The sequence below is a fragment of the Chamaea fasciata genome, unplaced genomic scaffold (assembly GCF_029207755.1).
Source record: "Chamaea fasciata isolate MVZ Bird 193981 ecotype frontalis unplaced genomic scaffold, bChaFas1.0.hap1 SCAF_4, whole genome shotgun sequence".
NCBI lineage: Eukaryota > Metazoa > Chordata > Aves > Passeriformes > Sylviidae > Chamaea > Chamaea fasciata.
Window position 1 is genome coordinate 54,468,870 of NW_027094089.1, and position 16,552 is coordinate 54,485,421.

General features: G+C 35.4%; 1 long non-coding RNA gene across 1 annotated transcript in view; it reads right to left on the bottom strand.

Annotated features, from left to right (window-relative positions):
• LOC136288927 (uncharacterized) overlaps positions 1–16,552 on the bottom strand; it is a 58,026-nt gene that overhangs the window by 13,204 nt on the left and 28,270 nt on the right. The window contains exon 2 of the long non-coding RNA XR_010720649.1: positions 10,111–10,217. This is a non-coding gene — a long non-coding RNA (uncharacterized lncRNA). The remainder of the gene's footprint in view (positions 1–10,110; positions 10,218–16,552) is intronic.

Consider the following 16,552-nt stretch of genomic DNA (forward strand, 5'->3'; position numbering starts at 1 on the left):
ATTTCAGAATTTCATGGAACAGATAATTCACCACGTGGCAACTTCTCTCCTCATCATGTTTTTCCTACTGTTGCAATGCTGAGCAGGAAGAACTGAACTGCATGACTGCCATGCTTCATATTATTCAGTGAGGCATGACTGAATTTCCATCACATGTTTGTGGTTTTCCTTTTTCATAAACATGCCCAGTCATGAGCTTGAAGAAATGCTAGCTTCTTGCTGTTGCACCTAGAAAGCCCTGAATCAATGACAGCAATACATTAGCCAACAAATAGATACTCAGATTACATAAAGCACTACCTGGTTAGCATCGTGCTAGTCCAAAGTATTTTTGCAAGGCTCATTTTACACCAAAAATTATCTGGCCAGGTCTCACCTTCATTTAATTCTGTTGAATCTTGGCTTAAAATCAGGAAGGATTTGGATAACAGGCTAGGAAAGGATCACAGTCTCAAAATGTGAATCAAAATTTTCAAAAGCCTCTAAACTAAAAGTGGAGTTTCGTTATAAGCTGTCTTTCTTTGTAACAACAGGACAACATGGGATTATGGAATTGAAATACTTTGTATTTTGGTTCTATGTTTTTTAGCTCATGAGAGTACAAAATATTTGTCTACTCATCCTGGAAAATTGTATATAAATTCCCAGTTCAGAGCTGAGTTAGAAATGTTATGTGAAACCTCAAAATGACAATACTCTATTGCACAAAACAAAAAAGAAAAAAGAAAAAAGAAAAAAAAAAAAAGAAAAAAAAGAACATTAGAAATAAAAAGTGCATTATTCAATCTATTGATGCCTGCACAGCATCAAGGAAACAACTAGCTCTCAATAAACAGTAAGAAACAACAAATAAGCCAAAGAGAATACAGCTGAAATAATCCCAAAGAATTAAGGCCAAGTAATTGCAGCTTCTTAGACATATTGACTATAAAGGAGTGTTTTCCTTGAGGGAACTTGAGGTTAACCATATGGCATACTGACCTAACCTTGAAAGGTACAAGAATGGGAGGCTTTAGATGAAGCATGGCATTGCTATCTAATTCTGTGACACAGAAGAACAATTTGTGTAGCTCTGTAGAAAATTTGGTAGTCTTTATTAATAAAGTAGTTGTGTAAGTTAATATTATGGCCAACATTCCAGCACAATGTCTTAGGATATAAAGAGAGAAGTGATAGAGCCAGGAAATCAAGTTGCCTGTGTGGAGTAGTGATTCACTGCAGTATGAATCACTTGTGTCTAGAGGCAGAACTGGTCCTATTTGTGTTTTGCATTGTGTCAATATTTCCATGGCAAATCATTGTTTACAGGGCTTCTCACCATGGAAAATACATTTTTAACTAAAACCCATGCACAAAACACCAGGCCAACAGCACCAGTGTTAATTATTGGAAGTTATAAGTGTTTCCCCATACAAAAGTCATTTGGGTAATTTGTATAAATTTTTCAAGACAAAATTGATTTTGAAATGAATATTTGAACCATATTAACATTTTGTGAACTTGAGAGTGAAAGATCTGCGAATTTCACAGAAATTTACAAAAATGTCTCTCATTTTTTTTAGCTTTTATATTATTGTTTATTCCTTCCACTATCTATTCTTCAAATCCTTACTATTTTGTGTGAGGCGCTTTTGTTTGAGGATTTGTTTATTACAGGTGTAAACCCAGCTGACATCTGAGAGCCTGATTCTGTAGTCAAGCAATAGCACAATTTTAACTCTCAGTGTGTTCCTTGGAATAGGACTTACATTTATGCTTTATTTCCTAAATATTTCATAACAGGTAAGATGAAACTTTGGGCTACAAGTTTAAATGTTTTTAGTATAAAAATATAAAGGGTTTTAATCAAAACTTCATGATCAGAGAAGAATCTTTCCAAGTAATGACAGTACATGAATAACTCTAGTTTTCCCAAGTGTCATTGGTTTCTGTCTGGCATTTGACAGGTATATTTAAAACTTCAGGTGTGACAAACTCTAACCTCTTCAGCAAAACTATAGAAATGGAGGTGGAGGAGATTTTTTTTTTTTTTGTCCAGTTTGGAAGATGGATAAAATGGACACTTCTGTGTAAGCCTGTTACCTGTGTATTGAACATCAGTAATATATCCATATAATTTGAAGATTTCTCACCATGAAAATGATTATTTTTTTAAATCTGTTTTCCCCCGATTTTAGTCCTTGGGGTTTTATATGCATGTGTTTCACTACCAGACACCTACCTTGAAATAATTAAGGCTGCCTGACACATCTGGGTAAAGGGAGAGGAATTTAACAAGTGGTCACAAAAATTAAGAGTAGTAGGGCATCATTATACATTCTGTGAAGCATATTTATCCTAAAACAATCTATCTTGGAAATCTCTGAAATGTTCTGGTCTAACTCAACATGGGGTCATTTCGTTTTCTTTGGCAGAAAGCAAACCAGCTAGGTCCAATTAAAAAGCTTTTGTTAAGTGGAACTTTTTCTTCTGAAGATATCATGGAGTCACTTCTTGCTTTCTCAGTTATAAGAATTTTTTTTTCATTCATGATTTTATCTATTGTTAGGGTAAATAAAATTAGCATCTCACAATTATGACAATGTCCAATGAAATTAATAGCACCACTTAAATGATCATTAAAGAGTTTTTAGAGGATAGCAAATGTAAACTCTAATAAGTATTCAAAAAATCTCAAATCAGAAACATAATGCTGATTAATAAATACTAAGGACACAAGATGATAATGGTGGTGATGATGATGATCATTTAAAATCTTCTCAGAAATTTCTTCCAGTGAGGTCAATACTAGAACACTGACTGTCTTAATATTAAGTGCTTTAATGTCCCCCTATCCCCTCCCTCTTTTAAAATTTCGTTAAATTAAAAGGACAGTTAAGAAGGACTACATAACTGTGATGACTTGACCTTTGACACCACCTGTTATCCATGCAGTAATTGTCTGTCACTTGTCTGTGACTTGTCTCATAAGAGTCCCTTTTGCAAAGAGATGTAGATAAAACCATGGGTAATAAAGAGTTCTAAAGACCTGAAGTCCAGCTTTTCTTTTTAGTAAGGTAAAGAGACTCTAATTTGAAATAGCAGATTTTTCCAAACTTTCTTCTTTAATTTGAATCTTACTTTGTATTTAATTTGAATTTTAATTTGTATTTAATGTCAAGAAAAAATTATTTATTACCACTGCAAGGTATTCAGGTCTAAAATTTAGAAAGAAAATGATGAGTTCCTTCTAAAAACTTTTTCCTGAATAAAGAAAACATGGTGAACTTCTACTGCCATTTTTTATTTTATGGAAGAAATCATGTTTCCTGGCTCTTTGTTTCTCTTTCCCTATTCTAGCCTAAATTTAAAAGTATGAGTTCAGGTTTTAACCTGAAAGTACTCAGGGAAGTAGATGACAACAAAGCACCAGCCTACACAAAATAGGAGTGAGAAACAGATGGGAAAAAAGATCACAATCTTCTTTTCTTCTCCATATGACTTAGAAGAGCAATTCCTTGTGTGTGTGATATGTACTTCATTCTAATGGATGTGACATTTCAATTTTGCCCTTGCAGCCCAGCTCTCCAGAGCCATGTATATGTTACCATACTTCTGACTCCAAGCAAGAAAGAGGTGGTTAAGATAAAGGGGAACAGTTAAAGACCTTGAGTTTCCTGTGGTATATCCACATAGTGACTGTGGAGAATATAAGGAAATATTTCTTACCTCCTATTGTCTTTACTTTTCCAAAAGTGGAAAATTTTCTCTGAAGTGTCAGTGGATTCATTATCTCTGGCATGGACTATCTGAGTGCACTGCAGGGGGAGGTTGCTCTGCAAGACTTCAGCTAAAGTCTTAGAAGAGATCACTCTCACTGGGAGCTCCTTCCAACACTTAATTGTCTAATTTGATTATTTCAATCTTGAAGCTGCCAAATGGAACTTTAGCTAATGCCTACAGAGAGTTTAGCAATAATACTTTCCCCACTGCACTCTGTGGCAAGGCAGGACTGCATGAGCTCTACATACGCTTGCAATGTAGTACGATTTCTTTAGAGTAACTATTTATTTTGGACGCTTACTGCTATTAATAGAAAACACCCTCAAAGGTATGTGTGTTTCCTGCCATCCATAGGATTCATGTTGGATTCAGAAATTGTTCTGGAGCTTGCATGTGTCTCTTTGGTCAAAAATTAGAAGAGTTTTATACTATATTCATAAAAACATGACTTTTAAAAAAAGAAGATTACAAAGCTATTATAGATGTCAAAGAACAGCAGCTGTCTGCTCAGCTGGAAACCAGGTATTCAATAATAGCAGTCCCTGTGATGTGGTTTACTGTGCATAAAAGGATACAGGTGAAAGACAATTCATAATGTCAGCCTAACAGGCTGTTGAATCAGCTGAGGTACAGGTAAGACTAAGTACCTTCTTCTTGTATGCTGCAAGAGTGGGTCTGTTATATATATGTGCACCTATTACAGGATTTAGTACTATCTCCATCCAAAGCCTGTCTGGACACAGCCTTGAAAATTTTGGTCCAGCTACCCCTGTTTTGAGCAGAGGTGTTGGACTAGTTGATCTCCACCTATCCCTTCCAGCCTCAACCACTCTGTGATCCTCCATGATAACACCAATGTGATAATGTGCAAAATCCAGTTAAGTTGGATGCCTTTCCTTCCTCAGCCATATTCCAACTGCCAATTAATCTCATTTAGGATGCTTGCAAGACTTAGCAAATCAAAACTGCTTTAACTCCAGCTTTTTTTCCACTTTTTATAGGTCTGAGTAGAGAAGAATATGAATTAGAAATTGCTTTTCTTTCAAAGAAGTTAAAATGCTTTCTTTTTTTACCATTTTTGTGTAGTTTATTTTCTGTCAGTAGAATGACATTGTCATTATTTATAATTCAAATAGCATCCCTATATTGCCATGCTTCTACAGAGTTTGGTAGCAGAATTAGATGATTTGTTTTTCATAGTAATACTTGCCCTTGAGCCTCTGGGAGTTTTACTTAAGTCCTTGTCAATCTAGAAATAGGAGATGAAAAATGATAACTCTTTTTCATCTTTGAAGAGTCAGTACTGAAATCTCAACATGAAACACTCCTGAGACATGAAATTTTATAGCTGTGTTTTCTCTGGGTGAAACACATAGTGGAAGTCATTCTGATTTCTTAATAATTATCTCATTTTGAGCTTAGTGCATCTGGTTTCATAGTAATTAAAGTACTGGGTGTTACAAATTCAATACAGAGACCGTACAATAAATAAAATTGAACTTCACACTCAATTGCACTAGATAGTTGGTGTATTGTTGTTCCTAACATTTGGTTTTTTCTTGGTTGTTCTGATCCAAATGGCATACAGTCTCCTCTTCTAAAGATTATTGTTTCAAGCTGTGCGTTTGGAGGTGGATGTGTTTTCATGTTTTTATTTAGCTTATGAAGAGCATCACATTGTGAAGACATACCAATATAAGTATTCCAGGCAATGGAGCTGGATAAACTGTAATAAAAAAGAAGCCAAATGGCCAGTTCCATGTGTGTATCTGTTAGTTTTTTGTTTGCTTTTCTTTTTTTGTTGTTTGTTTGTTTATTTCTGTTTAGGTTTTTAAAAAAGTTTTATTTATTGGTGTTTTGGAATTTTAGAATTATTTTATTTTATTTTATTTATGCATATTTTTGCCATTCAAGGGTTAAATCAGAAACCACATAGACATTGACTATGGAGTCTCCCCCACCCTGCATCCATTAGAAGACTTTGAACTCAACTCATGTCTGCAATCCTCCTTCCATTACAAAGTAATGTCAAGATCTCTGCAAGGACTGTGCTCTGTTTAATGTCTTAATTGTCATCTAGTTAAATCCTAATGTTTGACATTTAAAATTATCTCTAATAGCTTTGCCACTTTCCTAGGATCTTTCTCCCCATTCAGCATAGCTGTTGTATAATCTTTACTAAAATAGTATGCCTAAAACAAATAACATATATGTTACACAGATTTTGAAATTGTAAAAGTCTATATAAACATCAAGTCCATGGAGATTCAATCATGTTGTTTCAAGTGCAAAGAAAAGAAAACAGATGTCATACATGAGACTTAAGCTACCTTAATCATAAACAAAAAAGATTAAAAGAAGGGAAAAACTAGTGGTTGTTGTTAGTCTTATTACAATCAGATTCAAGATTACTTCTCACACTTCTCATCTTTTCAAAATGGAATTTAAAAAACAGCTGGGACAACCTGAAGTCCTTAATTTTCCAGGCCGAGCAAACCAAATTCTCTCAGCCTTTTCTCATAGGAGTGGTTCTCCAACCCTCTGATCAGCTGTGTCCCTCCTCTGAACTCACATCAACAGGCGCATGCCCTTCCTGTGCTGAGGAACTCAGAACTGGATGCAGCACAGCAGGTGAGGTCTCACCAGAGCAGAGCAGAGGGACACAATCTGTAGCCCTTCCCTTGTCCACTGATGGAGTGACTCCATCATCCTGGTCAGGCAGGACTTGCCTTCGGTGAAGCTGTGCTGGCTGTCTCATGTTCCTGTCCTTCATGTTCCTTAGCAAGGCTTCTACACCTTGTAAGTAAAAATAACTTTCACTAATATTTAATTATTAATATAAATTAAGGAAATAATTCCCACTACACAACAGGCTTGACTGTACAGCAATAGCATTAGTCTGATAGTCAGACTAAACTTCTGTCATTGAGATCAGTAATTTAAATTACATGCAGCTTTACTCTGCAAATTAGATTATTACATTTCTTACACTCAAACTTCAGTATTTAGATGGAGAGTTAACTTTTTTTTGGTCAGAATTTATTTTGTTAGCAATTTTCTGGAAGCATTTGGCACGCAAATCCATTTCTACCTTCTTCAGGGAACAAAGTTGAACAAGGTGTACCCTTCTTCTTCTCTAACCTCCAAATGGTGTTTCTGATTCTCTGCCCAAGAATATACGAAGTCTTTATTTGTACCTCTCCGATTCTATGTGGGATAGCATTGCAAAGAAATTAAATGAACCCATCTCTGTTTGAAGTGCAACAGGTAAACTTGAAAGAATCGTCAATTAGCAAGCATAACTATGATGGTGGTGAGAGATTTAGCATCAGGGACATTCTGGCTTCTTGCTGTTGTTTGCAATAGGAGAAGCTCCCTGCCTGGGGCTTGTGCCTACTGACATTGCGATGTACAGACTTGGCGGTAAAGCATTTACTGTAACCCAATGATTGAGCCAAAATGTGATGGAGAAGTACATTTTCCTGTGTTTACACAGGAAACAGGAGTGGCCAGAAGAAAGGACATAAATATACATCATAATGCATCAAACTTTTTGTTCTTATATGGATAAGGAAAGCCATGTTCATAAAACCCTGTTGCAGTCTTCTGTGGGTGCACTGTCTACAATCAGTAGGATGACAAGGCCTTCTGAATGAAAGACAGACAGAAATTGCTGTCTGAATCATAGTGAGACACTAGAAACAGCACAACGTGTCTGTGACTGAACGCTTTCAAATAATCCTGGCATTTCTTTTCCTAGTTGAAATAGCCTGTTGGCTAGTTTATCTACCAAGGTAGAATTTAAACACTGACGTGCAGGGAAAAAAAGTTTTTTTAACCTGACATTTTCCTCAAACTCTGGTATCTATGGCACAGTTCTCTGCTACCCATCTTGGTATAAAGATTTGTAACTTTATTTAAGCTTTTACTGACAGAAGTGACTGGTGTTTAAAACAAAGTCTGTTTCCAGATCATCCAGTGAAAACCATGACAAATCGACAAGTCAGGAGGGTGACCATCCTGATAGTGACAGACTCAGCATCACTGACAAGTATGGGGTAACTTCCCACCATCACCATGCTAGAAGAGAATGAGCACAAGCAACCAGGGCTGTAGGTGAAAATTTTGTGGCAAATGCTACATAAACACCTAGTTATATGCTCCAGCTAATTAATTCAGAATACATCTAGTCCAGATTCATTACCTAATGATCAAGCAGTGCAAATATCTGACATCAGAGATCACTAAATCTTTTTAGGGGTGGGAGGGAGAAGGTTGTAATGCATTTTTCATATCTTAGTTTCAATGTTGAAATCAATTTTTAGCAAACCTTTGGAAAATTCTGAAGAGTATAAGTGAAGAAATTTACCTTAAACGGCCTGCTAAACTGTGGTGACTTGAGCATTGTAGAAGTCTCTGTATGACTGCAAACACTCTGGAGAATTTAGACAAATTCTTCCTAGAGAACTGCCTTTGGACAAGGCGGCACAAGGTTGTACAAGTTTACAGCAAAGTTATAGACAGAGTATATTTACTACTAGAAAATCATTTTGACTCTGAAAAATACTGAATGCAAACAAATCAACATTATATTTTGAATAGATTGCCAGAAACTCTGTGGAAATGCATTCTTTCCTATGTAGACAACTGCAAAACACAGTTTGTAAAATAACAAACCTATGTGGTACAATTTAATTATATTTTAGGGCATTTCTCTGCCCTAAAAATGAGTTTGAGGGACAAACTCTATGTTACACTGTGTTTGGCTCAGGAATGGTAAACACATTGTAAACTGCAGGACAGAGCACAGACTTAGGCTTCTAATCAACATTCCAGCCTTTAGGAGAGCTGGCATTTGGGTTGTAAGAAGGATCTTTTGAGACAAAAAAGGTCTTCACCATCTCTAATACTAGTTAAGCACAACCCTGCAAACATTCTGGTTTGTTAACTAGTGGGCAATGTGAGGTATGAGGTAAGAGCCAGAATTTATGTTGGACAGAAATGGAGATTTTATTGCAGAGCTCTGGTCCTGCATGTTAGATTTGCTCATTTAGAAAGTGTATGTCAAATCAACAAAATATTTTCCATTCTCTTTTCAGACCACACGCATATAATGTATGTATAAAACAACTTGCTTTTTGGAAAAACAATGAATGAAAATACATATAAAATGTCCACAGAATGATGATAGTTAAAAAAACCCAAAAAACTAAAGCATGTGCATTTGTCCATTTCTCACATATATTTTACCTATCTCTAGCTTTAATCTCTTAAATATCTGTTTTTCTTACCAAAAATGTCTCACGCGATTCAGTCTTTCTTTACTTTTAAGTCCTTCTACTCTTCCCCTTTCATCACCACCCTCTTTTAATGGAACAATATTTCTAAACAATAAATCTCAGTCTGCTTTCAAAATAATTTCTTGCTTTCCTGTTAAAGACAGTTTTGCTGACTTTAGAGACAAGAGACTCCCATTAACAAGCTTCTCTTGAAACACTGTACTTATGTCTAATACCTTTTTAGCCATTTCTGCTTGGAAAAAAGCTTTGAAATATTGGTGTGTTTTCATAATCATAAACTGCTCAGTACAGTAATTTGTGAAACTGCCAATAAGTCAACCCTGCCCAGTCCATCGAATTTTTATATCTTTAGTCAGGTTTACCAGTTTCTATTGAAAGCTCCCCTTTCTTCAGCTGTTCCTGTGAAATTCCCAGAAAATCACTTCAGTATAGGCTGCCTGATGTTCCACATTTCTTTTTCTCTTCTTATAAAGTATTTCAGTCAAACAAATACTAAACAACACTGTACCATATGCTAAACTTTGCAGATGGAGAAGGGAATTGTTGGTTGTTTTTATTTCCTTTTAAAGTGTGTTAATTGATTTTCAAGGAAGCATAACAAAATCATGTTTTCAGTCAGATTCATGACCTGAATAAACAGTACTTTTGTAAGAGGTTTCTTTCAACATCAACTGTTTGTAAATATTAATGACAATCAATGAAATCATTAAGTTATAAGCCTTCTTTTTGCAAATAGCTTTTAAAAGTTCAGTGATGAATTTGTTCAGAACAACTCAGTCAGTTTCTTTTTCCCCAGGCCATGTGAGACCGTGAGATGCACAAGTTATTGTAGTTTATTGTACTGAAACACTTCTAATTCAGATAGAGAGGGTTATTGAACGGATATGGTATAGCCATAACCTATATTATCGACAGAATGGATGGGTTAATTTTTTTGGAAGGGAAAAAAAAAAAAAAGGCTTTCATGTGAAAAAAACCCACCAACCCAACCCCCCCCCCCCCCAAAAAAAAAAACCCCACAAAAAGCCCAATTAAAAATTTTGTTTACCTGTGCATTCCCAGGATTTAGAAAATAAGGACAATCAATTCTGAGATGTTCTGCAGACCTCGGATTTTTCCCCTGAGAGTGTTGGAAGCCATTTGTCTAAGCAATCACTGAGTGAAACAAACAAACAGAAAATATATTTTTAAGATGATACAGGATAAAACTCTCATTCTGCAAAAAGAGAAAAGTAAGATTTTAATGTATTCATGATCTGAGAGTTAAAGTAAAAATTCATGATGAAATGAAAACAGTAAAGGAGCTGTGTGAGAAATTCTGGCTGTGTGTAGAGAAAATAAAGTAGAATCCAGAGTACACATATATTTGTAGGCAACATATTTAAAAAGAAGTGATTCATTGAAGAAAAATTTGCTCCAAATCGCAAAATCTATGAATAGCTGTTAAACTAAACAGAGGACTACTCATTGAAAACCATTGAAAAAAACTTGCCCTTTTGGAGTCATTAGATTAAATGGATTAATGAGTGATCTATGCAATGACTGAGCAGAGAAGTCTCATCTTTTTTTTTGCCTGCACTTGCATACAAATGTTGATTCTAATCAGGTAAGATTCGTACAGCTGAAACTAAACTAGTTTTCAGAGCTTCAGTATCTGCAATAGCTGACCTACAAAGATCTTTCTGAAGGTTAACGTAATTCTGAAGGTGTTTCTAAAATATTTTTCATACATCTAATGTGACTTTAAAAACTTCAGCTTTTGACCTTCACGAACATACCAGAAAGACCAATGAGGAGAATTTATACAAGTAGGAAAAACAAATGAGTGCAAACATTTTATGAGTAAATACAGACTGGAAATTATACTTCTAAGAATTCAAGGACTAGGATTTTGGAGGAATTTTCCTATAGGGATAAAAAGGAACAAGTTATTTTTAAGTGTAAGTTTACCTGCTTATGTAGGACAAGACAGAAGAAGACTATTTGCTGTAAAAAGAGTCTAGACTTAATATTCCAAGAGGGTCTTTCCAGTTTTATGTTCTTACATCACATTACAGAAAACTACAAGGTATAGGAGTGCATGATTTATATTAGGCAGTTGCTGAAGCTCCACACATGAACAAGTGTTAAATCCTCAACCCAAGGGAATGTGAGCTTGATTTTGAGAGGAACTGTACTCAGCACATTACATAGTTACAGCCAGTGTCTAAAATACTCAAAAGTATCAAAGTTAAACGCCCCTTTTCAAGAAGTTGCTACTTAGTAGCTTACATTCCACTCTCTTAGATAAGCAGGATACTACTAGAAATAGATCTTATTTTCTTAAATCATCTGGATGCTTTAGAAATCTGTACTCATTAACTTCTCTAAGCAAATGATCAGAGAAACAAATTTTTTAAAAAAGGAAAAAAAAATTATTAAACGTCAGTAGGAAATTATAAAGACATTCTGGGGTTTATGATTCAGCTTATGACTAGATACAATGTTTCAGCTTATTTTGTCTAATTAAATTGGATAACCCTGAAATATCAATGATCAATTTTGCCGTGGTATAAAATTGCAACACTTGAATGAAGAGGAGTACAAACCTGTGAACTACTGGGCAATTTTACTATTTCTGTATTTCTTCAATTAATCAAAGCAACATATCAAAATTTGTTACAGTTTTAACAGTGCTGGTTACTGTCTGTTATTTTTTTCGGCTAGTTTTGAAGTGAAATTTTACCCTCTTTTTTTTTTTTTTTTTTTTTTTTTTTTTTTTTTTTTTTTTTTCTCCTGACGATATTGCACAAATTGCAGTTGAGCAGACATTTGCCACATTTATATGCTTAAATAGCACAGCTCTTGATTCTTAATGGAATTAATGGTTAGGCATGATATGCTTTCTATAAGAAAACTATGGGGAAACACTGGTAATTAAGCCAGGTTGCAACCTTGCATAAATCCTTAATTTGCCATACCTTAACAAGGCAACAAATAAATAGTGTATCAATACGTGACTCTTTTTTACCCTGGAAAGATCTGTTTCTTCTTGTGAGTTTCACAGTGCTCCTTCCCACCCCACACATCTGAAGGAAAGCAGTAGAAGCCCCAAGGAACACTTTTGCTTGGTTTCACAGCATAGTTCTGTCTTTTGTGGACAACTACTGGCAATTAATCACAAAAACCCTGGTCCTATATTTAGAACACGTTTATATTCCAGGTGTTCTTCTGCAAATTTAAGCTGTGAATGAGATTATATCTGCCTTTTTATGTTGCTTGTTCTCTTGGCTTTACATCACAGTACCCCCAAGTGGCCTGTTTAAGTCAGAATTCAAACATAATAGTCCACTGATGAGTTTTTAATGAACAAAGCTGAAACCAGACTAAGATTGAAAAAAATAAAGAGGGTAGTAGAGAGCATTTCAAAGGATTTTATGTAAGCAAAAGTCAGCTCAGCAACCATGTCAGAGGAAATGAGTGTTTTACTTAAAATCACTCAGAAGACAATCACCTAAATTTCACTTTGCAGTGCCTTTCAGTGGCCTCTGGTCCTGACTCATGGTTTTGCTCAGAGTGTCTGTAAAATGGTAACACTAATCTTTAGAAGTAATTTTTTCCCCTTCATGGAGGTTTTGTGTGATCATGAGCCAAGAAGGACTGGGTAGAGCCCAAACTTGTTTTCATGTTTATCACATGGCAGCTGGGCATATTCTAGACTAATGACAGTGGCAGTGAAAGGATGCCAGAAAGGAGAGGAAAGGGGAGAAGGAGCTTCACCTGTACTTTTTTTTTTTTGTTTTGTTTTGTTTTGTTTTTAATTGACTGTTCCCCAAGTTTTTATTCATGAATTGAAATGTAGTACATTTTGTATTGGAAACTTCTGCTTTAAGTAGACAGTCAGCCTGTTGAAGTAAAAACTCCCTGGACAGTTGTCATCAAGTGTTTTGATTGAAACCATGTTGTTTCAAACAGATGTAGGAATATATTCTGCAAGGACCCCAGTGCTGAACAGCCTCACTGAATTTGCTCACAGGTGAAATTGTACTGGTTGCTATCAACCAGGGAGCATGCAGTCCTCTCTTCAACACACAGCCAAGTGTCAGAGGAACTGGCTCCATGATTGGTGTGGGACTGCTGAGGATGCTGAAAACACCTCTGGCTGTAGCCTTTATTCACAGCCCAGCAAGTGTTATTCTGGAGCTGAATGCTGAACCAGATGATGAATGAGTATTTGTTTTAAGGTCTGCCTGGTTTATGTACAATGATAAGGATGTTTTAATCTGATTTGTTTCTACTGCTAGCATAATCCGTACACAAAGGCTACTAAATACTGCAGTCATTCTGTCCTTCACTGTAGTATGGTAGGATATCATGCCTTGAACTGAGGTTTCTGGGATATATCTCTCCCTGGACAGTGTCAGGTAATTCATCTGATTGAAGGACAATCATGTGACAGCAAACAAAGGGTTTCATGTAATATGATAACTCTAGGACTTTTTCTCTTGTTTTCAAATATGAAATACATAGTATACATTTCATACATGCAGTAGCATGTGTTTAGAATTTAGTATCAAAGACATATTTTACCTCATTGAACATGATAGCTGAATGATACTGCCAATGGAAATACCAAAATAAACCACATATTGTCAGAGTCCACATGGTGGTTTATACAAGAACTGATATGCAGGATTAATATTGGTATTTCAAAAATTACACAAAAAAATGGCTGGATGTAATTACAGCAGCAGTAGTTGCAATTTGCCACCAACTTACATTTTGGAACCTGTTTCTTTTCCACCATATAAATATTTCATTAAATGAAAAGAGAGAGAGAAAATAAAATAAAATTTATTAGTTAGGATTTGAAACATTGGTATACAACTCTGAGTGCTGAAGGGCATTCTATTAAGGGCCACATTCAGAAAATTCTATCCAGCTTCCCTACAGCAGCAGCTCATCCAAAGTCAAGGCAGTGTGGCTTGCATGGAGTCCCACCAGCAGAACTTTAGATTCTGCATCTTCATTTTTAGAAATCATAGTAGTCTCTGAATATAATCATGATAATTGTAATGAAATGCCACATGGTAGATTAAAGAGAAGAAGAATGAAATTACATGGGGAAGCTATAATCTACCTTCACACTTCCTTTTATTTTTAATGGTGTCATCGGTTATATGCTGCCAACATGCACAGGAAAGGAAGTTATATGCCAAAAGGACTTACAGTCTTACAGACCTGTTCTTGCTTACTGCTGTATTGGACTGTACACAGGTATATTTGAACCAGCATTGTATAAATCTTGTTTGCCCACTGACAAAGGTACTGAAAATTGCAGTTTATTGAAGAAAAGCTTCCATCCATATCAAATGCCATTCTGACAGAATAATTAAGGTATGCAGTCTGTGACCATTAACTAGTATACTATCTATTCAAAGAGTCCATACAAACTGACTAGCAAGAATATTGACGTACATCAAATTGTAGGTTTGGACATCTGTCCACATAGAATACAAATGTTAAAGTAGTTCTACAACTACTTATTTCAACTATTCAGATAATGCATTTTTTTCTTCTTTTTTCTAAATCACTTGGTCTTGCTGATTTGTTAACATTCCGTATTTAGATCTTGTTACATGATTTCTATTTTTTATTCTAATGTCACCTCCCTGCCACTGCATAACCTTCCCTCTAAAGCACTATTCAAACAAAGGATCATCTGTATAGCTAGTCAGTTGTTAGCTATTCATCTCTACCTTATTATTCATAACTGAAAGTTACAGTTTTGATTGTTATTTACTTCGGGTGGAGTTTTTGTTTGTTTTGTTGCTTGTTCTGTGGACTAATTACACCTGCATAAAATATACTTATTCATCAGGAAAAGTATAGCCTTTCAGCACTTTTAAATCACTATTCTCATTTTTGTACAATTTCAAAGAAGTCCGGGTAATTTTGTAAATGGAATTTGATCTAACTAAGGCTATTTCTTCTTAAGTACTCTGTTACCCAGCTAGGTATGAGGCTGACAGATAGTTGTTTGCATTTTCTAAAGAAAATCTAAAATTCATAGGGCAGTCAAACTCTAACTTTTTGAATATTGATTTTCAGGTTAATGGTTAGGGTTTCTGCAAATCACATAATTTTGTCTGTCACAATTTGAGAGTGCTGCATGTTGTGTCCTTTGAACACAAACTTTTCAAGAGAATAATAGCGTAGAAGCAACTATTTTCTCGTGTTGCAACTTTTATGCATGAATAATCAGACATCATGCTGTTCATTAAGGAAAACTTAGTAAGCATTTGCTATGAGGTAGGACTATAAAAGCAGAGAAAAGTAGCTCTGTCTCAGGAGAAACTTGAGTATTCCATGAAGACCTTTCAAACTGTCCTGATTAAAAGACAGAGTCCAAATATACCTGACTCTTTTAATTCTTCTTAGTTTTTATATTTAGAAAGCCTTGTGAATAATTTTAGTCTATCAAGAAAGTTTTTTCCCCTTTTCTTTAATCCTCTTTTTTATCCCTAAGTTTTCCTCCTCTGGAACACTGTCTGCATTGTCTTATGACAACCTTCCTTTTGCTGAAGTCCTCAATCAGTCATTAATGACTTCTTATCTGAACTATTGATATTCCCTCCTCACAGTCCTTCTAAGTGCTTATTATCTCAGTGTCAGGAAGACTGAAGTATCATAGCTATAGAGTCCTTCCTATCCAGTAAATATCACTACATCAACTTTTACCCTGGTTTTCTACTTAAATTGATCTTCTAATCAACTTTCAAAATGTTGATAAATAATTCTAATACACTATATTAACTTGTTGTCCAGCTACACCTAACTTTACTCTTTCCTTCTCTGTGTCTGCATCATCATTTGACCAGATTACTCATGTCTCATTTGAGCCAAATGAAATTCTCTGTCTTTGTGGTATCTCTGTTGTAGGAGATAAGCTGTACTTGAATCATCCAGACTGAGCCATATTGTTGAGGCCTCTAGGCCGTGGCACTGAGGCCTGTGGGGCTTGTGGCGCAGATAAAAATTCAGTGCCAAGAGTGTGTCGTATTTGGAAATTCCACTTAAGGTGTTAACAAGGGTCAAAGGGTTTCATAGTAGTTAGGAAGTATCGTAACTGGTGTGGACATAGTAGCTACCTTAAACAGTTTATTAAACAAGAAGTGTTTGCATTCTTCCCTGTGCCATGTACCAATGAAAATGTATCTGTAAGTGTAAACTATATAGAGTGTATAAAAACTTCCATCTTACACAAAATAAAGGAGAAACATAGTAGTAATCATATTGATCAGACCTGCGTTTGCTTTGCTGACTTCCCTTCATTATTTCAGGGTTCCCCTGTGACTTCGCTCTGTGACAAAGCAAATTTAAACCTCACATTTAAATCCCTCTCTTTATTTCAAGGAAAGTTGTTTGATTTTGTGTCGATCCACGTATGATATTGCTTTATACAGAACTGTATTTCAGAATTTGTCAATACAGAACTGCAGAATAAAACA